Source organism: Chelonoidis abingdonii, chromosome 19, assembly GCF_003597395.2.
Source record: "Chelonoidis abingdonii isolate Lonesome George chromosome 19, CheloAbing_2.0, whole genome shotgun sequence".
Classification (NCBI taxonomy): Eukaryota; Metazoa; Chordata; order Testudines; family Testudinidae; genus Chelonoidis; species Chelonoidis abingdonii.
Genome location: NC_133787.1, coordinates 1512347 through 1535285, shown reverse-complemented (window position 1 = coordinate 1535285; position 22939 = coordinate 1512347). Strand labels below are relative to the sequence as shown.

At 46.1% G+C, this 22939-nt stretch overlaps 1 protein-coding gene across 1 annotated transcript in view; it reads right to left on the bottom strand.

Annotated features, from left to right (window-relative positions):
• The window catches only part of GLG1 (golgi glycoprotein 1), a 206841-nt gene that overhangs the window by 123505 nt on the left and 60397 nt on the right, over positions 1-22939 (bottom strand).

Sequence of the window (22939 nt, the reverse complement as noted above, 5' to 3'; positions counted from 1 at the left end):
GTTTAGCTACCACTTGCAAAGCAGCATTCTCTGTTGTAGTTGAGACTGCTTCAGCTTTCCAGAGGGTAAGAATAGATAGTCAATTTTCAGAATGGAGAGAGGTAAACAGAATCCCCCAGGGATCTGTTCCAGGACAACAGCTGTTCAACATATTCATAAATGATTTGGAAAAAGTGGTAAATAGTGAGGTGGCAATGTTTGCAGATGATATGAGATTATTCAAGATAGTTAAATTCAAAGCAGACTGTGAAGAATTACAAAAAGATCTCACAAAATTGGGTGACCGGGCAACAAAATGGCAGATGAAATTCAATGTTGATAAATGCCAAATAATGCCCACTGGAACGCAATCCCAACGATAATACAAAATGAAGGGATCTGGATTAGCTGTCGGAGTCATTGTGGATAGTTCTCTCAAAACATCTGCTCAACATGCAGCAGCAGCCCAAAAACTTAACGATGACAGGAACCATTAGGAAAGGGACAGATAGAACAAATATCCTAACACCACTATATAAATCCACGGTACACCCATACTTTGAATACTGCGTTGCCCCACCTCAAAAAAAAAAAAAAAAAGCTGTATTAGAATTGGAAAAGGTACAGAGAGGGGCAATACAAGTAATTAAGGGTATGGACTGTTGAGCTTGGAAAAGAGATAGCTGAGGAGGGATATGAAAGATGTCTATAGAATCTTGAATGGTGTGGAGAAAGTGTTAGTTACCCCTTCACATAACACAAGAACCAGGGGTCACCCAAGGAAATTAATAGTTAGCAGATTTAAAAATAAACATAAGGAAATACTTCTTTACACAATGCACAGTCAACCTGTGGAACTCATTGCCAGGGTGTGTTGTGAAGGCCAAAAGCATAAGTAGTTTTAAAAAATTAGTCAAGTTCATAGTGGATAGGCTCATTAATGGCTATAAGCAAAGATGGTCAGGGATGCAACTCCATGCTCTCACCATCCCTAAGCCTCTGACCGCCGAATGGTGGGACTTGATAACTTCCCTGTTCTGTTCACTCCCCAAAAGGCAGATTTAGCCCTGGAACATAGCTGGGGTATAGACAGCTAAATTGTTGTTTGAGATTTAGAAAGTTTGAGTTTTCCCTTCGAAAAGCTGTGGAGCAGAAGGATCTGGTTACACCCACCAGCCACTGTGGAGGCAAAAGGAACTTGTGGGTACTTCAGGAGGCAGGGCATTCCCCTGCTATCAGTGAAGGACAGGTCTGAGCAGCAAACAGGCTGAAGTACCCATCAAAACATATCTGTGGGTCTTAGCATAATGAATATATTACTTATAAAATACTGCTAGGACACATTTAAGCACCAGAAAAGGGTTAAAAGTTATCTTCCCCATTTCATCAATATTGGAAATGATAGAGAAGAGCATAAGAAATCCCGCAGAGGAACCCCCTTGCACACAAAAACCCCTATTTGACAATCAAGTGCCTAAAGTTGATAGTAGCCTTGGGCCAATTCCTTTGAATTTCAAAATACTTCATCTGCCTGGTTACTTCAGGGAAAAAATAAATAAATAAAAAAATCTGCCCTTCCTCTGCTGCTCATTCTTGAAATGATGCTAAATACTTCCCTGAGGTAAAGCATTCTCTTAGAGAAATTTGCTTCTGGGTCATTAAAAATACTACATTCTGTTTGCTATGATGTATAGACAGGATTGTAAGCATAAAAAAAGACTTAAAAACTCAGTTTTAAGTAGAGTAATTGTATCACCCTCCTCTCCACCAGCTCATTGTATAAAATTAAAGGAAAAGTAAAGTATAACATTTTCTCCTCCCGCAGCTAATGCAGCAAAAAAAAAAAAAAATTGTTTGCACTGAAGTAGCACTTGTTTTCTCAAGTATGACCAGTCACTTCCGATTGTTGGCTGATGCAGCACTGGGCAAATGCACACTTGATCAAAAATACTGATTCTCTCCCTGTGTTCACTAAGTCTAGTCTTCCATGTGAAGAACTCAGACCGCTCTTGTGACAAGTCAAACATCTGCGGAGAATCTGATTTCTACTATGGCCACTAAAAGTTTGCAGGTCAGCCTATCATGAGGGCTTGCAGGTAGCAACACATACTGTGACATGAGACCTAGAACAGTGTCAACTTCTTCCTCCTTGCACATAAGACTCCCACAATGCATTCTCACTTTGAGTGAGAAATTAATCACTACTCTAGCACCTGAGATGGATAGCAATGGCCCTGGCACGTGTCCTGCAGTACTCATGCCTTGGAATATAATCAGTTCTCTCAAATGAGCCTGAGTTTGGTCAGCCTATTGGGAAAAAGCTATTTTAAAAACATCCACCCCAAAATTCAGTCTTTGTGGAAAAACATTTTATTCTGAGCCTAGGGAAAGCATGAAACTGTCTGTTGACACCTTTCCCACTTCATCTGAAATGTGTTCAGCTGACTGTTTTTCAGCTGCACCATTTGGATTTATGGGGGGGATGTTTTTAAAATAATGCTTTTAGATAGTCCTAAGAACTACATACTAGTTCTTCAGAATAGCATGCCCCTGGTTATCCTGCCTTCCATTTTTAAGTTGTTGCCAGTGAAAGTTTGAACAAGCCATGCCTGAGGAGAAAATATACTACCCTATCCATCCTGCATTTTAGAAGACAAGCCAGGAGGCAAATTGAGAATCTGAATCCCACATTTGTGAATTAATTAAAAAAAGTTTCATTCGTTGTCTGTCCCTCTCCTCCATTATAAAAGATAATTTGCTAAAGGGCATTCAACCCAATAGTAACTCTCAAGTCTTCTTTCCTTAACACATCAGGATATGCAGTTTTGTAGAGTCACATTCATGACTTAACAGACACAGCTATGTCACAGTATGATCTGTCTCCATTACCCTGTGAATTAGCAAATGGCCTGGGTTGAGACTTTTAAAGCCAGCCACTGGTCTTGTAACCTCTACTGATTTGTTGGTAACTGAACAGTTATAAAGTGATTTCTGGGAACAATGTTGATTTAAGACAATTAGCCTTTGTTTTCTTCCATACTCTGGAAACACCTATAAAAAATTATTAATTGGTGTAAAGTCCCACAGTCTCTTCAGATGGGTAGCTCTGCATACTAAACCAAAAAGATTAACTATGAAGTGGTAAGGTAACCAGAACTGTATCCTATCAATATATAAATCTCTTATTGATAGGGCCCTACCAAATTCACAGTCCATTTTGATCAATTTCATGGTCATAGGATTTTAAAAATCATAAATTTCATGATTTCAGCTATTAAAATCTGAAATTCCATGGTGTTGTAACTGTAGGGGTCCTGACCCAAAAGGGAGCAGTGGAGGCACTGTAAGATTATTGTAGGGGGGCCAACTGTATTGCCACCCTTACTTCTGTGCTGCTGCTGATGGCAGCGCTGCCTTCAGAGCTGGGTGGCCAGAAAGCGGCATCTGCTGGCCGGCAGCCCAGCAGCCCAGCTCTGAATGCAAAGCCGCTGCCAGCAGCAGCACAGAAGTGAGGATGGCATGGTATGATATTGTTACCCGTATTTCTGTGCTGCTGCTTTCAGAGGTGGTCCCTCAGCCAGCAGCCGCCACTCTCTGACCATCCATTGCCACCCTTAATTCTGTGTTGCTGCTGACTGCTGTCTTCAGAGCTGGGCGCCTGGCCAGCAGCCACCACTTTACAGCAACTCAGCTCTGAAGGCAGTGCAGAACTAAGGGTGACAATACCATGACCTACGTGCAAACCTTCCCCCTCCTCCTGGACCAGCAACTTCCTTTTGGATTGGGACCCCAATTTGAGAAACACTGGCCTCCTCTGTGAAATCTATAGTATAGGGTAGTGGTTCCCAAACTTGTTCCGCCACTTCTGCAGGGAAAGCCTCTGGCAGTCCAGGCTGGTCTGTTTACCTGCCGCGTCTGCAGGTTCAGCCAATCGTGGCTCCCACTGGCCGAGGTTCGCTGTTCCAGGCCAATGAGAGCCGCTGGAAGCGGTGGCCAGTATGTCCATTGGCCCACGCCACTTTCAGCAGCTCCCATTGGCCTGGAGCAGCAAACCGTGGCCACTGGGAGCCGCGATCAGCTGAATCTGCAGACGCAGCTGGTACACAAACCAGCCTGGACCGCCAGGACTTTCCCTCCGCAAACATCGGAACACGTTTAGGAACCACTGGTATAGGGTAATAGTTACACAAAAGACCAGATTTCATGGTGGAGACCAGATTTCGCGGACCGTGATGCATTTTTCATGGCCGCAAATTTGGTAGGGCCTTACTGATTAAGAACAGTGAGTTCATGTAAAACTATAGAGGACTTGCTCTTAAACACTATGGCTCATTTAATTTCAGAAATTAACTATTAATGCAGAGGACTATTGCAGACACTATGCGTCCTGGATTGATGTATTGCCACCTGTTTTCAAGGTTGTTTGTTTTTTTAAATAAAAAGTTTGAAGTAATTTTTCTTAACTACTGACTGAAAAATCCAAGGTAAAATGAAAATGCATTTAGAGGCCTACCACTAAAGCAAAGTTTTCAAAACGAGCTGTGCCAGACATGACTAGATAAAATTCTACTCAACTTCATGATACAACTATGTTGATGACATGGAACAGCTATGAGCCTTGATACAGTACAAAATAAATGAAATTATCCTCATGAGTTTAGTTCCCCAGATTGTGCACTTTATTAGACAGGGATGCTGGAACAGCTGAAGGAATTGCACTTTGTTTTACCATCTCCCTTCAACAACCACAATACAATTCAAGAACCAGCAGATTCTACAATTGAAAGTAGTAGATATTTTGACTTAGGTTTATTGTCATACACTTACTCCACATGATTTGAAGAAGTGGAAGCTACTTACTGTAACTGAAGACTCAGAGTTGTGTGGTTCCTATCTGTATTCCACTACCCATCCTCCATCCCCTCTGCTTCAGATCCCATTGGATTTGTGGTAAGAAGAAGAATGGAGAGGCATCAATCCACGATGCGTCTTATGCCCTCGGTCGAGAGCACAAGGAGAGATACTGTGCACATGTGGCACCAACACTGCCCGTCCCAGGCCTGGCTAGTACTTGGATGAGTGACTGCCTGGGAATCCCAGATGCCTTAGGTATTTGATTCTGAGACAACTGGTCCTGCTTTTGAGCCCCTTCCAACCCTGATATTCTATGAAGAATTTCCAGACTCAGGCACTTGGCGTACATGCGGCCTCATGTGTGGAATACACATAGGGATCATCACTTGAAGAAGCCACTCAACTTAGCCTTGGTCTCCAGAAGAACACAGGGACATTAAATTACAACCTGCTTCTCTGCTGACCCTCTGCTTCCGAGACTCAACATCTGAACCATTTTTAAGTTTTGTTTGAGAATTCCAGCCTGAAACCCCCTGTGATTTCAAGCTTGACAGTTTCCCATTAAATTAGCAACAACCTATCAAGCAGAATATTTTGCTTTAAACTTCTGAGTATAAGGTTAATTCAGGGAGTTTAGGATGACACTGCTATAAACAGCCAGCTCACTAGCAGTTTCTCTTGAGCCAAGAATTATACCTTGATGGCTTTACAGACAAGTGACAAGCAGACTTGCCCTGTTGTGCACGCAAAAAATGAGTTTGAACAGAGCTTTCTGCAAGTGTATATAAGCAGGATGACATGGTCCTGAACTGCACAGTTAAACATCTTCACTCCATTTCTTCAGAATGAATACCATTCTCCCATCACATCCATTTACAGTTGGCTGACCGAACTTAAATGATTAACAAAAGTTATACTGTTTCTCAACTCCTGTACTCTTATCAAATTAGAGATTGCTTTAATTGTGGCTTCCCCAAAACAATCTCACGCTATACTGATTTTGCAGTTTTTTTCTGTACAAGCAATTAACACTACTCTCAGAGTCTTGCTAATATCACTGATGTACAAATGATTTTCACCTTTTGATTAAATTATGGCATCTCAAAAAACCAATTCAGAATTGACTGGTTACTCCTCTAATCACTCTGACCAGGTAGCAGCAAGAACAAGAATTTTTGTGCCAGCTAGAGGCAATTCCTGATGTATTAATTATTTCTATAGCTGAACTTGATTAAACAAAAATTTTAAAAAGAGAACTTACGGACAGACAATTTTGAGACATCTTAGTACCATCTATATATTCCTCTGTCGGCTGGTAATGATCCAAATAAGTTTATTCATTAACTGATCTTCTGAGGTACAATTAAATCAAGATTTTCCTATTGGCTAACACCAAATATGATTGAAGGGACAAATAGTAAGTTGGAAGGTGAAATGTACTGTTCTTAGCCCAGGAAAACTTAGAACAAAGATGTAAATACCTGTTTTCAGTTACTTCTGCTAGGAAATCTTAGTCTTCTGAGGTTCAGAGGTGGCCTTTGGCTTCTGAGCTTTGATAATGGCATGTGAAGGGATGATCTTGCCCTGATAAACAGCTTAACTCCTCTTTCTTGGCAAGCACACCTTTTGAGCACAAGGCTCCAGTGGTTTATGATGCTGAAAAGGAATTAGATTTCTGTTCATCTTCTTTTATCTTACTCATAGTTCTTATGCTTTGTCTAAAGCTTTGGGATTTTAGTCAGATCTACTCTGTTCTGATTCAGAGTATTCCGGGAGCAGACATTTATCTGGCTGGGATGTCCAAAGCAACAGGATGGCCCTTCTGGATAATGATGAGAGAGGTGAGAAAGGCAGATACAGAGCAATACTCTTGATTCACTGAAGGATCTCTGCATGAGATGAATGCACTTGCTCAAGCCTCTTGCAAATACAGATTGCACCCACGGAGGAGCAAGCAGGAGAATGTTTACGTACAGACTCGTCCTGGCACAGTCAAGGAACTATGATGTGATTGGAATAACAGCGACTTGGTGGGATAACTCACATGACTGGAGCACTGTCATGGGTGGATATAAACTGTTCAGGAAGGACAGGCAGGGCAGAAAAGGTGGGAGAGTTGCATTGTATGTAAGAGAGCAGTCTGACTGCTCAGAGCTCCGGTGTGAAACTGCAGAAAAACCTGAGAGTCTCTGGATTAACCTTAGAAGTGTAAGCAACAAGGCTGATGTCGTGATGGGTGTCTGCTATAGACCACCAGACCAGGGGGATGAGGTGGATGAGGCTTTCTTCCGGCAACTAACAGAAGTTACTAGATCACAGGCCCTGGTTCTCATAGGAGACTTCAATCACCCTGATATCTGCTGGGAGAGCAAGAGAGCAGTGCACAGACAATCCAGGAACTTTTTGGAAAGTGTAGGGGACAATTTCCTGGTGCAAGTGCTGGAGGAATCAATTAGGGGCAGAGCTCTTCTTGACCTGCTGTTCACAAAAAGGGAAGAATCACTAGGGGAAGCAAAAGTGGATGGGAACCTGGGAGGCAGTGACCATGAGATGGTCGAGTTCAGGATCCTGACACAAGGAAGAAAGGAGAGCAGCAGAATATAGATCCTGGATTTCAGAAAAGCAGACTTTGACTTCCTCAGGGAACTGATGGGCAGGATCCCCTGGGAAAAAACACGAGGGAGAAAGGCAGTCCAGGAGAGTTAGTCGTATTTATAAAGGCATTCCTATTGACGTTGCAGGGAAAATATCCCGAATTGTGTTAGAAGAATAGTACATATGGCAGCGACCAGCTTGGCTTAACGTGAAATCTTGCTGATCTTAAACACAAAACCAGCTTAAAAGAAGTAGAAGATTGGACAAATGAACCAAGAAGGAGTACAAAACATGCTCAGGCACGCAAGAGTTGATCAGAAGGGCCAATCTCACTTGGAGTTGCAGCTAGCAAGAGATGTATAGAGTAACAAGAAGGGTTCTTTCAGCTCTATGTTAGCCAACAAGAAAGAAAGTTAATGGAAAGTATGGGCCCTTACTGAATGGGGGAGGCCAACTTAATGACAGCCAGGGATGTTGGAAGCTAATGTACTCAATGATTTTTGCCTTGTCTTCACAACAAGGTCAGCTCCCAGGACTGCGCACTGGGGAGGGTGACCAGCTTCTGTGGAAAGAGGTGGTTCAGACTATTTAGAAAAACTGACGAGCACAAGTCCATGGGCCGGATGCGCTGCATCCAAGGGTTCTAAGAAGTGCAAGCCATTGCCATTATCTTTGAAATACGGCTAACGGGTGAGGTCCCAGATGACTGTAAAAGACTACTGTAGTGCCCCTCTTTTTTAAAAAGGGAAGGAGGAGGATCCGGGAACTACAGGCCAGTCAGCCTCACCTCAGCCTGCAAAATATGCGAGCAGGTCCTCAAAGGTATCATCTAAGCACTTAGAAGAGGGAAGTGATCAGGAACAGTCAACATGACTTCACCACGGGCAAGTCATGCCTGAATAACCTAATTGCCTTCTATTGAGGGTAATAAGGTCTGTGGATGATGCGAAAGCAGTGGATGTGTTATTCCTTGACTTTAGCAGCTTGTGATCGTCTCACAGGTATTCTTGCCACAAGTTAACAGAAGTATGGGAGCTGGATGAATGGACTATTAAGGTGGATAAAAGCTGCCTAGCTCATCAGCTCAATGGTAGTGATCAACAGTCCATGTCTAGTGCAGCTAGTTTACAACGAGTGCCCCAAAGATCATGTCCTGGGGCAGGTTTTGTTCAATTCTCATTAATGTCTGGAAGATGGCGTGGACTGCACTCTCAGCAAGTTTGCAGATGAACGAACTGGGAGAGTGGTGGATACGCTGGAGGGTAGGGATAGGATACAGGGAACCTAACAAATTAGAGGGCATTGAAACCAAAAGATAACCTGATGAGGTTCAACAAGGAAATGCAGGGTACTGCATTAGGCGGAGCTCTCATTCCTGTTACGACTAGGGACCGAATGGCTCAGGAGCAGTTCTCAGAAAGGAGCTAGGGTTACAGTGGACGAGAAGCGGAATTGGAGTCAACAGTGTGCCTCTGTGCCAGAAAGGCTTACGGCATTTTGGGCTGTATTAAGTAGGGCACTGCCAGCAGATCGAGGACGTGATCATTCCTTCTCATCACATTGGCTGCGGCCTCATCTGGAGTACTGTGTCCAGTTTTGGGCCCAACTACAAGAAGGATGTGGAAAACTTTGGAAAGCGTCCAGCGGCAGGCAACAAAAACTGATTAGGGCTAGGAGCACATGACTTACGAGGAGAAGCTGCGAGAACTGGATTGTTTAGTCTGCAGAAGAGAAGAATGAGGGGATTTGATACTGCTCTTCAACTACCTGAAAGGGGGTTCCAAAGAGGATGGAGCTAGACTGTTCTCAGTGGTAGCAGATGACAGTTGCAGTGGGGGAGGTTTAGGTTCGATATTAGGAAACACTATTTCATTAGGAGGGTTGTGAAGCACTGGAATGGGTTACCTAGGGAGGTGTGGAAACTCCTTCCTTAAGAGGTTTTTAAGGTCAGGCTTGACAAAGCCCTGGCTGGGACGATTTAGTTGGGAATTGGTCCTGCTTTGAGGATTGGACTAGATGACCTCCTGAGGTCCCTTCCAACCCTGATATTCTATGATTCTATGAACTCAAAGATGAAAAAAGCAAGATCTGGATTTAAATGATGTAAGCGGGGATCCCCTTATGGGTCCCCTACGGACTCAGTCCACCTTGTCCCTGAAATGCCTCCCTCCCTTGAAAGGCAGGGACAAAGTAATTTTTATGGGGCATTCACAAGTCTAAACTAAAGCTGCAGAGACAGTGCTATCTGCCCTTAAGGGACTGAGGGTACTTTGGGCTCAATCATTCAGGAAGCTAGCTGTCATATGTCCTCATGGAAGGATGTTTTGAGAAGAGCAGGTATGGGCAATATTGACAGAACTTAACTCAAGTTTATTTACACACCCACACTGGAGTGAATGGCAATTCAAGGGACAGAACAATAAAATACATTTTGTACCCTCATTTCTTAACTGGCTCCCTTGGAGAAACATGATGCTCTAGAAGGAAGGCTTTAATGGCTTGTGGCTAGGCCCATGGAGGGACTGATTTTCCAGACCCAAAGAAGAGTTCTGTGTAAGCTCAAAAACTTGTCTCTCTCACCAGCAGACATTGGTCCAATAAAAGATATTACCTCATCCACCTTGTCTGTCTAACGGGACAATGCATTCCTACATTTCTGTAACCCCTGTCATTCTGAAGGATCCCCTAAGTGCTTTAAAAACTATATTCATGCCATACTATTGGTTAAATGCTACCACCCTAGGGTGAAAGGCAGCAGCCGAGCAGATAACTGTGTGACATTCCACAGTGCAGGAGGACATTTTTGGCAAATTGACAAGTGATGTGGGATCAAAGCCCTAGTGTTTAGAAGAGTGCATTAGAACCAATAGCGTCCATACAATGGAAACAGGCCCTCCTTTAATGAGACTTGAAGATTAATAGTAAACTGCATGGTGATCAGCTTATTTGCCTCAAATACTGGAAAGGCTTGAGTTGACCCTGCTGGGATTTCAGCACATTTGTTTTGTTTGTTTTATTTGCTCTGGTCATTCAAAACAATGGGCTTCCAGTCACATGCTCCAAAGAAATCATGCGTAGTAGGTGACAAGTATACAAAAGCTTTGACCAGTTACGGGTCAAAGCACAATGCAGCAATCCCAGTGAATGTATTTCAGATGTGTATATTTAGCAAGCATGCACTCAAATGAGTTCCTTAACTAGCCTTGCAAAAATCTTACCTTCTCACCCAGGACAAGTATTTCTTTTTCTAGGTGAGAAACTTAGCATTTTCAACAATCATAGCAAAGGGCAAAGATTGAGCCTGGGCTGGTACATTGTTTAAATTAGCTGTTCAAAACTGTCGTAACAATGTATTGTAATTTAGCCAGGGGCAATTTGACTGGGGGAGCTAGAGAGATCTTACAATAAAAGTAGAGCACAAAGAGATTGAAGAAATATGATCGCTCAGAGACCTTTTTTTCATAAGGGCATGCAGTTCATCAAGGAAGGTTGGGACCCTCCACATCAGGGCTATTAAATGTTCATTAGGGTATGTCTGCACTGGCAGAGTTACATTGCCAGCAGCTACAGCACCGCTCAGAAAGCTCTGAAGGGAAACCGCTGTTGTGTGTTCACGCTTGCAGCATTTGCAGCGATATTTGGAGCAGTGACTTCTGGGCAGCTATCCCATAGAGTATCTCCTCCTCTTCTGGCACTAAGAGGGGGGCATCCTGGGTCCTGTCCCAATGCCCCATGATGCATTGCTTCGCATCCTAGCAATCCCTGTGCGTCTGTACGCATTTGGCACCATCTTCCAATGGTCTATGAACTGCGTGCTCTGCCTCTTCGGTCTGCAGGAATGGATCCCGCACCGTTGACCAATATGCTGCTCGCTCTTACTAACACGTCACGAGTGGCAGTGGAGTTATTCTTTAAACTACAAAGGCAAGAGGAGTTCAACATTGATCTCCACACGCGTAGTAGCTACAACACGAGATTGCTTGTGGCATTCACGGAGATGCTGACCACAGCGAAACACCGCTTTTGGGCTCAGGAAACAAGCACTGAGTGGTGGGGTCACATCGTCATGCATGTGTAGGGTGACAAGCAGTGACTGCAGAACTTTCGGATGAGGAAAGCCACACTCATGGGACTGCGTGATGAGCTTGCCTCAGCCCTGCAGCGCAAGGACACAAGAATGAGAGCTGCCCTGTCACTGGAGAAGAATGTGGCGATTGCACTGTGGAAGTTGGGTACTCCAGACTGCTACTGATTGGTCGCTAACCAGTTCAGAGTGGGAAAGTCAACCACTGGACTCGTGCTGACTGAAGCATGCAGGGCCATTAATCGGATCCTGCTCTGAAAGTCCGTGACTCTGGGCAACGTGCGTGATGTTGTGGATGGCTTTGCACAAGTGGGCTTCCCTAATTGCGGACTGAAGATAGATTGCATGCATATTCCAATTCTAGCACCAGACCACCTAGCCACTGAGTACATTAATCGTAAGGGGTATTTCTCCATGGTTCTTCAGTTGCTTGTGAACCACCATGGGCGTTTCACAGATATTAACGCAGGCTGGTCTGGAAAGGTGCATGACGCACGCATCTTTCAGAACGCTGGCTTGTTCAGGAATCTGCAAGCAAAGACTGTCTTCATGAACCAGAAGATTACCGTAAAGGAAGTCAAAATGCCCACTGTAATCCTGGGAGACCCTGCCTATCCCTTAATGCTATGGCTTATGAAGCCATACACGAGACACCTTGATAGCAGCAAGGAATGGTTCAACAACAGGCTGAGCAAGTGCAGAATGACTCTGCTGAGGAGTGTGCTTTTGGCCATTTAAAGGCCCGCTGGCACTACCTATATGTGAGGCTGGATCTGGCCGATGACAATATTCCTACGCCTATAACCACATGCTGTATGCTCCACAATATTTGTGAAGAGAAGGGTGAAAGCTTCACTCAGGGCTGGACCACTGAGGCTCAGAACCTGAAGGCTGAATTTGAACAACCAGAGACCAGGGTTACTAGAGGGGCACAGTGCAGGGTCATAAGGATCAGAGATGCCTTGAGGCAGCAATTTGAAGCTGAAATACACTAATATCTGTTGCTATGCTCGGGAGTGCAGTGCTTGTAATGCTAGGAGGTGACTGATTGGTGCAGATGCACTATGAAGGTTTAAGAAAACTGCATGTTGCTTTGCAGGGCTCTGTTTGTTTTCAGTTACTGGATAAAGATTGCTTTCAAACCAAAACAATTATTTTATTTAAAAACAACAACGTGGGGGGGGGGGAGACAAAAAAAACCACATCAGCACTGTGGGGGATGGAGGAAGGGAGGGTCCCAGCAGGAGATGGGGTCCCGGTACAGTTAAAGATTTGTATATATCCAGGTATCACATGCAACCTTGTCCTTTGGAGTACAGTGCAGCGGGCAGAGGGATGGGTGTTGAGTGCAGTGAGTACTGAGAGTCCGCAGGGTTAGACTGTGATGGGGCAGGATTAGAAAGCAGCAGGTACAGACTGGAGCCAGGAGGTTGAAAAATGTGTTGGCAGTGTCTGGGGGCACATGGGAAAGAGTTTTGCGACAGCGGCTGCAGGGGAGGGTGGGCGTGGAGCTGTTTGGTTTGTAGTGCTAGTAGCGCCTTGAGCATGTCTGCTGGCGCTCCGTAACATTTAAGAGCAGCTTCGTTCTGGTGCGTCGCATTCTCCTTTTGGTCCCTCATCTCGCTGTCCCACCACTCCTTCAGTTCTTGTTTTTCAGCTTTGGAGTGCATCATGACATCACGCAGAAAGTCCTCTTTAGTTCTTTGTGGTCGCTTTCTAATTCTGCGCAGCCATTCAGCTGGCAATAACAAAGAGGGAGGTTGGGCTCCCATGCTCATATCTATCAAGCCAAAATACAACGTTTTACAGAAGCAGTATTGCTTGCAACACACAGACAACTGCTTCAGTGATTTAAAACACAGCCACTTTTCACATACCTGTCACTAACTGGCTGACCCCAGGAAAGCACACACAAGCCACAAGACCCCCAAAAATGGTGAGTAACCACAGGTGCAGGGGAAATCAGTGTTCCAGGACTGTACTGTACACATAAGAACGGCCGTATCGGGTCAGACCAAAGGTCCATCTAGCCCAGTATCCTGTCTACCAACAGTGGCAATGCCAGGTGCCCCAGAGGGAGTGAACCTAACAGGCAATGATCAAGTGATCTCTCTCCTGCCATCCATCTCCATCCTCTGACAAACAGAGGCTAGGAACACCATTCCTTACCCATCCTGGCCACACCACCTCATGAGACTCTAATACACCCCGATATACTCCACCTCCCTGCGTTTGTACTAAACCATGAGCGTCTTATAGTCAAATCTCTTGCATCTATCCCATAAATGACCGAGAACTCCATTCTAACGCGTACTAGCGGGAGGACAAGATATATCGCATTCATACGCATCCGTATGCTCCTTCGCATCCGGGCGCTCATCTGGTGGACCATTTCTATGGCGGATGACTCATGACATTATCCTTTTTGGTGGATTACTCTGTCTTCGCAATGAATTTCACAAACCTGACAGGCCCCTCTGAACAATTAAGTCTTCCTCCATCTATCTACATTCTTTCGTGATCTTGCGCAAGATCTTCACACCGCTCTTGGTATCTACTGCGCATCTAACCTAGCACAATCACTTAGAGATAAGTGCACGTAAAGATCACTGTATCCACACGTGATTGCGGGGAGTCGACAATAGTTTAGGGAGAGTTAGAAGTGTAAAGAATAGAGGTCTATCCATAGAGTACAGAGAACCTATGACATCGAATAATGCATTATATATAACAGTGAATGGAAACATCTGTCTATGTTCACACATCACCATGCATTATTTGGCTTTGACTGTAATACTCTGCACCCTTCCATCAACATATGTCCCTGGTAGGTAGCCCTCAGAGTTGATTGCATTCACTCTCCTCCATTAGGTTCTCAGTTTCTGTTGCCAGGTGCCCCAGAGGGAGTGAACCTAACAGGCAATGATCAAGTGATCTCTCTCCTGCCATCCATCTCCATCCTCTGACAAACAGAGGCTAGGAACACCATTCCTTACCCATCCTGGCTAATAGCCATTTATGGACTTAACCACCCTGAATATATCCAGTTCCCTTTTAAACACTGTTATAGTCCAGCCTTCACAACCTCCTCAGGTAAGAAGTTCCACAAGTTGACTGTGCGCTGCGTGAAGAACTTCCTTGTATTTGTTTTAAACCTGCTGCCTATTAATTTCATTTGGTGATCCCTAATTCCTGTATTATGGGAATAAGTAAATAACTTTTCCTTATCCACTTTCTCCACATCACTCATTATTTTATATACCTCTATCATATCCCCCCTTAGTCTCCTCTACACTGGGCATGTGGCTCGTGGGGAGAACCTAGCACTGTAGGTGGGGGCCTTATAATCATTACTGTCCCCATGTTTTCCACAGGTTGTGTTCATTATGGAAGATTGCTGCTGAGGGTGAGCAGGGAATCAAGGGAGGGTCTTCTCCAAGACTGTGGCTTCCACCCTAGCCCTTATGTGGCTTGCATGTGTGCAGCAATGGTGTGTCCCCCCACGCGACAACAGCGTGGTGTGGGAAGTAACCCTTAATGGGGCAAGAAACAAAGCAGCTCTGCCAAAGAACCTGGGGCAGCGGATTGCCCAGTATCTCCATGAAAGTTTCATGGAGATCTGACGCAGATTCCCATGAAGTGAGGGAGTCAACCAACACCCTGTTCTGCTGCTCAGACTAGACATGTGATGGTACATGCATCATACCGACAGACACAAGCCTACTTTCTGCAACCCTCCTGCCCCCAACAACTTGCTTCAGCGATTCCCAAAATCAAAGCCACTTACCAGGGGCTTCCTCTCCTGTTTTGCGCTTCGCCAAGCTCCAGCAGCTGTGACCGGCTAGCCTCCTCCAAAGTAGAGAAGAGCTCCTGGCTGCATGCATCTCTGACATCTGAGTCGCCCTCTGCCTCTGGGTCCCCTTCCTTGTCCAAGATGTCCTCCTCCTGGCTCAGTCCACTCACGACTTGCACGCGAGCCACTGAAGTATCCATGGTGGCCTTTGTGGTGGAGGTGAGGTCACCACCAAGTACCGTGTCCAGCTCTTTGTAGACCCTGCAACGCGTGGGCACAACACAGGAACAGTGGTTTGCCTCCTGCGCCTTGTGGTAGGGATTCCGCAGCTCCTTCACACTGACCCTGCACTGCAGTGTGTCCTGGTCATGGCCCCTTTTTGTCACGCATCATCAAATCTGTCCGTAGGCATCATCATTCCTATAGCTGGGACTGGACAGCCTCTTCTCCCCAAATGCTGATGAGATCCAGCTGCTCTCCACTGCTCCAAGCAGGGGATCGCCTGGTGTGTAGAGCTGGTATGGTCACCTGGAAAGATGGGCTGAGACCACTGCACGCGTCACCGAGCAAACAGGAAGGGGACTTTCAAAATTCCAAAGGAATTTAAGGGGTGGGGACAACAGTTGGTCACCTGAGGGCAAGGCTGTAGAGTTCAAACTGATGATCAGAGGGGTGAGAACAGGCATTGTGGGTACCTGCCAGAGGCCAATCACAGCGCTGTAATCGACCCGGGTGTCTACACTAGCACTGCAGCACTGTAGCCCCGGAGCAGAAAGCTGTACGCCTCTCATCAGGGTGGGTTTTTTACAGCGCTGCAATTGTGCAGTTTCTGTACACTAAGTGGCTTGGCAGTGTGTACACCTCTGCTTTACCGCGCAGAAACTTGCCAATGTAGACAAGGCCTTAGAGTGAGATCTCCAATGGCTCTCTCGTGGTAAAGAGCCATCTTGTCATGGGTCATTGCTTTAATTTGTACACACTATTTGATAGAGGAATGCCCGCAGCTATCTCAGCTATGAAATTATATATTAAAATGATAAAAGGAAAACAGAAAAAATATATTGGAATTGAGCATTCCCAGTCCTCATTCATATAATCTGACTAACAGCCCAATGATGAACCAACAACATGAGACAGATCTAAACAAGCTAGCAGATGGAGGATAAACTCAGCAGAATTTTCTCTGATGCTTTTTTTTTTTTTTAAAGACTTCAAATGTGACATTTAATAATTTGACTATAAATGGAAAGCTATGGTGTGTAAACTGCTTATGTACAACAGAGTAACATCTGAACACAATGGAAGTGCAACGAGTAGAAGAGGACTGCACCCCAATGGTTTTTAGGGTACAGTTATTTTCATCCACAACCAAGCTCCTCTCAAAAACAAGATCTGAGATTAGAACAGCTTTAGAACAAACTGAAAGCAGCCCAAGCACAAACTGAACAATCACAACCCAGTTTATTCTGTCTATGGAAACTCAGTCAAGGATTCTAAGAAGTGAAAGTTACTCATCTTGCAGTAACTGAAGTTCTTCGAGATGTGTCCCCCTGTGAGTGCTCCACTCTAGGTGACGGTGTGTTCCGGCGCTGCCAGTCGGAGTTTTCAGTAGCAGTGCCTGGTCAAGACGCACGCACTCAGTTGGTATCTCCCATCTCGTTGGAATCTTCCTGAGTGCGTGCACCTCGCACCCTCCTCAGTTCCTTCTCTACCATGGAGAATCATACTAGTACTCCGAAGTAGACGGGAGGAGGGCAGGGAGTGGAGCACCCACAAGGGGACACATCTCAAAGAACTTCAGTTGCTGCAAGGTGAGTAACCTTCTCTTCTTCTTCAAGTGCTATCCCTGTGGATGCTCTACTCTAGGTGAATGTGTAGCAGTACCCACTATGGTTGGCGGGACTTTGGAGATGCAGCAGTGAGTACTGTAGATAGTACTGTATGGCCTACTATGGTGTCTGCTGTGGTGTCTTGTGTGAGGGCATTCTGTCTTGCAAACGTGCATTCAGATGACCATGGCGCCGCTTTGCAGAGGTCAGGAATGGAACGTTGTGTAGGAAGGCAACAGATGTAGACATGGCTCGAGTAGAATGAGTTCTAATGCCTTCAGGCGGTTGAAGATTTTGCGCACGGTAACAAGATCTGATGCAGTCAGAGATCCACTGGATAGACGTTGTTTAGAGATAGCCGTACCTTTCGATCTTTCGGTAATGGAAACAGAGTCGTGGGGACTTATGAAATGGTTTAGTCCTGTCTAAATAAAAGGCGATTGCTCGCCCGACGTCGAGAGTAAGCAAGGTGGCCTCTTGTGAGGTTTGGGATAGGAAGTAGGTAAGTATATAGGTTAGTTGAGGTGGAAGGTAGATACCAACTTAGGAAGAAATTTAGGATGTGATCTCAAAGTGACTTTGTCTTTGGAGAAGATTGTGTAGGGAGGGTGGGCCACCAGAGTGCTTTATTTCACCAACTCTCCTTGCCGATGTTATGGCAACTAAGAAAGCCACCTTCATGGACATATGGAGATGAAAAGAGGTAGCCAAGGGCTCAAATGGAGGTTTCATGAGAGCGTGAAGAACGAGGTTAAGATTCCATTTAACCACCGCTGGGTAAATTTCAGGGTAGAGATTTTGCAGGCCTGTGAGAAAGCGTTTTATGGTGGGGGTGGATAAAGAGTGAATAACCCTCTAATAGGTCATGGAAGGTGGTAAGTGACACCAGGTGCACTTTGATGGAGCTGAGCAAAAGTCTGTCCTGTTTTAGTTTGAGGAGATAGTCTAGAATGTTAGGGAGGATCACGTTATTGGGTGCCAAGTGATTACATGAGCACCAGAGGGCGAAACGCTTCCACTTCTGCAGGTAGGTTTTACGAGTGTTGTCTTTCCTACTGTGCAGGAGGACGTATTAGACATGCTCAGAACAGGCTAGTTCATGTGTTTGGAATCATAAAGAAACCAGGCTGTGAGGTGGAGCTTTTGGAGCTGGGGGTGAAGAACCCGTCCATTGTCCTGGGAAAGGAGATCTGGCCTGTTGGGGAGAGCCCGTGGGTGACAGGAGGACATGCGGAGTAGATAGGGATACCACGTCTGTCTTGGCCAAGCCAGGGCAATAAGGATGACCTCGGCTTTGTTATCCGCAATCTTCTGAAGAACCCTGTGTAATAGAGGGATTGGTGGGAAGGCGTACAGCAGGGAGTTGTTCCATGGGATGAGGAATGCGTCTCCTAGGGATGCAGTCCCGAGTCCCGCTCTGGAGCAAAATGGGACATTTTCAATTCTGGGTCGTGGCAAAGAGATCTATTGACGGGGTGCCTCAGAGGGAAAAGAGCTGTTGGAGTATTGTGGGGTGCAGTTCCCATCTGTGTTCTGTCAAGAAGTGCCTGCTGAGTGCATCGGCAGTAGTGTTGTGGCAGTCTGGTAGGTAGGAAGCGATTATTTGTATTCGATGTTGTATGCACCAATTCTATAGTCGGATGGCTTCCATGCAAAGGGAATGTGATCAGGCTCCCCCTTGTTGGTTTATGTAGTACATGCATGCTACGTTGTCTGTTAAGACCCAAAGAGATTTGTTCTTTATGAGGGGAAGAAAGTGAAGGCACGCTCGCCTCACTGCTCTGAGCTCTAAGAGATTTATGTGTAGGTGTCTCTCTGATGCGGACCACCGGCTTTGTGCCCTGTGCCGCCCTAGGTGCGCTCCCCAACCAATTAGGGAAGCGTCCGTGGCGAGCATGAGCGTTGGGGATCGTTGCTGGAAGGAAACCCCTGTGCACAGGTTTTCTGGACTTGTCCACCATTGTAGGGAAGTTAACACATTGGAAGGAGGAGTCAGCAGCATCCCTAAGGTGTGTCTGTTGGGTTTGAAACTGGAGTTGAGCCAGCCCTGGAGACATCTCATATGCAGCCTGGCATGCTGAACCACGAAGGCGGTGGGTGCCATGTGGCCGAGGAGCGGCAGGCAGATTCTTGCTTGCGTCCTGGGACGAATAGACAGCATGAGTTTGAGCTGTGTGGTAGCGAGGAATCTGTGATAGGAGCGAGGCCCTGCTCTGGACTGAGTCGAGATGAGCGCCGATGAACTCGCTCTGTTGTGTAGGTGTCAGGGTGGACTTTTGGATGTTTATTTGGAGGCCTAGGCTGTGAAAGAGGGAGATGGTGAAACTGGTAGCTTGGATTGTCTCGCCATAGGAGTTGTCCTTGATGAGGCAATCATCCAGGAAGGGGAACAGTGTGATCCCATGTTTGCGGAGGTGAGCCACGACCACGGCTAGAGTCTTGGAAAAAACTCTCAGCACTGTGAAGAGTCCAAAAGGAAGAACTCTGTATTGAAAATGGTCGTGACCGATTGTGAATCATAGGAAGTGTCTGTGAACTCGATGAATTGATATGTGCAAGTAAGCATCCTATAGGTCGAGGGCCATGAGCCAGTCCCCTTGATCCAGTGCAGGTATTATTGTGCCCACTGTGACCATTTTGAATCTTTGTATCTTCACGAATTTGTTCGGTCGGAGTAGATCTAGTATAGGCCTCCATGCTCCGGTCTTTTTCCGAGTCAGAAAGTAATGGGAGTAGAAACCTTTCCCTTGCTGTTGCGTCAGCACAGGTTCCACTGCACCCAGTTGTAGAATGTGCGCCACTTCTGTGCAAAGTAAGTGGTCGCAAGAAGGATCCCTGAAGAGGGACGGGGAAGGGTAGGAAGGTAGGATATAAAAGGGATGGAGTAACTGGACTGAACTATTTTGGAGGACCCAGAGATCCCGTGTAATCCACTGCTAGGCATACTGGAAATTCTGGAGGTGGTGGCCAAATGGGCAAGTAAGAGGTGGAATCAAGGGGTGGTTGTGCAGACCCTCGACCAACGTTTCAAAACTGTTGTTTATTCCCCAATGGACGGAAGGTGGTGGCTTGATTTTGATTTTGTCTGCGCTTGGGGGATCTAGTATGATTCCTAGTTATGTCGTACGGTCTGGGTTGAGGACAACAGTACTGTTGTATGCATGGTCTTGTGGTAGGGTTGGTATCATCTCCTGGGAAGAGATGGGTGAATGCCCAGGGTGCGCAGTGTCGCTCTAGAATCTTTCATGGTGTGAAAGAGTTCAGTTTTTTTGGAGACAAGTTTGTCCTTATCAAAGGGGAGATCCTCCACTTTGGTTTGCAGTTCTTTGGGGATGCCGGATGCAGAAAGCCATGAAGATCTGTGCATAACCACAGCAGTTGCACGGGCTACTGTGTCTGCTGTGCCTAGAGATGCCAGTCAGGATTGATTTGAAGTCTGCTCTCCTATCCTCTGGAATGCAGGAGGCAAATTCAAAAAGTTTATTGTAATCATCAAAGTCGTAACTGGTGAGGAGAGCAGAATAGTTTGCAATTCTGAATTGTGGCGTGGAGGACGTATAAACCTTGCGGCCTAAGATGTCAAGACATTTAAGGTTCTTGTCTTGCGGGGTAGGTCAATATTGTGACTGTTTCGTCCTCTGTGCGACTGCATCCATGACAAGATGAGTGGATGAGAAAATAGGTGGTGGTGGATGAGAAAATAGCAAGTCAGTGTCCTTAGCAGAGACATAGTGTTTATGTTCGGCCTTTTGCAAGTTGGTACTAAAGAAGCTGGGGTTTGCCAGAGTGTGTCAGCTGGCTCTGAAAGCGCTTCATTTATAGGAAGCACAATTTTTGAGGGCGCAGACAGTTGAAGGATTCTGAGGAGTCTATGTTGCGTCTCCTGAACCTCTTCTAAGGGGTATCTTGACTGAGTGCCACCCTCCTGAAAAGTTCTTGAAATTGTTTACAGTCATTCATGGTCTGTGGAGGGCTCCATAGGGCTGATGGAGAGTTAGGGTCGGTGAGTCAGGATACAGTGCATAACTTGCATACTCAGGAGGGGCCCCAGGCATCCTAGAAGTGGATGGAGCAGAAGATTAAGGCACAGAAGGAGGATGATTGGTAGGAAGATGTGGCCAAGGGTACCACTGAGGTCAAGGCATAGGGTAGGAAAATCCAGGTGCCGCCCACAGGGGCGCAAAGTAGGGAAATTGAGGCTGCTGACCTTGAGCCATGACCTGAGGTGGGAGAGATGCCTGTGGTGGAGAGAAATCTGCTTGCCGTTGTAAATCGAGTTCACTGTCAGTGAAAGCCAGTTCAGGTGGAGAGAATGGTGATTCAAAAAATGAGCCCTGTGTATCTAGGAGCAGAGAGTGAGACTCAGGTGGCACTGGAAGGTCACACTGAGTGAGAAACTGTTGCTCCTGCTCCCCGGGCTGAGCTGAGCCTGCTCTAGCTCATTAGCAGGAGAAAATGGAAGTAACAGTAGTGCTACAGACTGCTTGGAGGTGCCCTGCAGGGGGTCTGCTGCTGGTGCCCCAGTGGAAGATAGGCTCAGTGCTGACCACCTTCTCGGTGCCGAGGAGGAGCGCACTGTCAGCACCGCGGCCGTTTGCAGTGCCGAGGGGACCAGAGCCACAAGGACCTTCCCAGCACGGGAAGTCGGGTCCCTGCCTCCGCACTCTGTCGGAGTCGTGGTTGAGGCATTAGAAAAAGCTGAGGCACCTGCCTTTGGCGCTGTCAGCACAGAGGGTAGGGATCTCGTGGGAGACCCCCTACCCTTGTTAAAGTCTCTCCTGTGAGACTGTTCTGCTTCTTGCCTCTGCTCCAGGGAGGGTGAAGCAATGCTCCCAACTGGTTCAGATCTGGCCAGGGAATGGGTTTAACTTTCCCCATCTCCGAAAGTGGCTTTAAGGATTTTTCCACCATCAGCATTTGGAGCCGCAGGTCCCTGTCGCGATGAACTCTTGACTTGAGGCTCGTGCAATGGAGGCACTTTGCGGGGATGTGAGTGCCCATCTGTCCGTGGCATGGAGTCCTGACAGGAAATGCAACTTTTGAATCCTGAAGCTTCTGGCATTATGAATTACAAATGGCAAGGGAGAGTGTCTCAACTAAGTAACTAATTACGTGACTACACTAAAGAAAGGGAAACAACTGGGATGTAACTAATAATTATTTCTATGTTCTTTGTTACTGTTTCCGATAGAGACCAGGGAAGAAAAGGCAGCACTGCCCCGAGTCCCGTCTTCAGCTGAGAAGGAACTGAGGAAGATTCCAACAAGATGAGAGATAAAAACTGAGCGTGTGCGTCCCGACCAGGCACTGCTACCGAAAATCTCTGATCAATGGCACCAGGACGCACCGTCACCTAGAGTGGAGCACCCACAGGGACAGCACTCGAAGAAGAACAATGTCTTCATTGCAGGCAGATGAAATGCATTTTCACCAGAGTTATGTTTACTTTTGTAGTTGCAGTGAGAAATGGCAAGTTTCCCAACATATCTTTTTTTACCCTGACATCTATAGTAATCAGGCTAATAAAAGTAACCTTGTATCTAGATGATCTAGCCCAGGGGTGGGCAAACTTTTTGGCCTGAGGGCCACGTCTGGGTATGAAAATTGTATGGCAGGCCATGAATGCTTACGAAATTGGGGGCTGGGGTGGGGCAAGGAAAGAGGAATTCACGGGGCGGGAGGGGGCTCAACTGGAAGAGGTGTGGCCTCTATCAGAAGAAGTGGGGCCTTTAAATCCCAGGGCTTTTAAATCAGGATTTAAAGGGCTCAGGGATTCAGCTGAAGCTAGGAGTCGGGCCCTTTAAA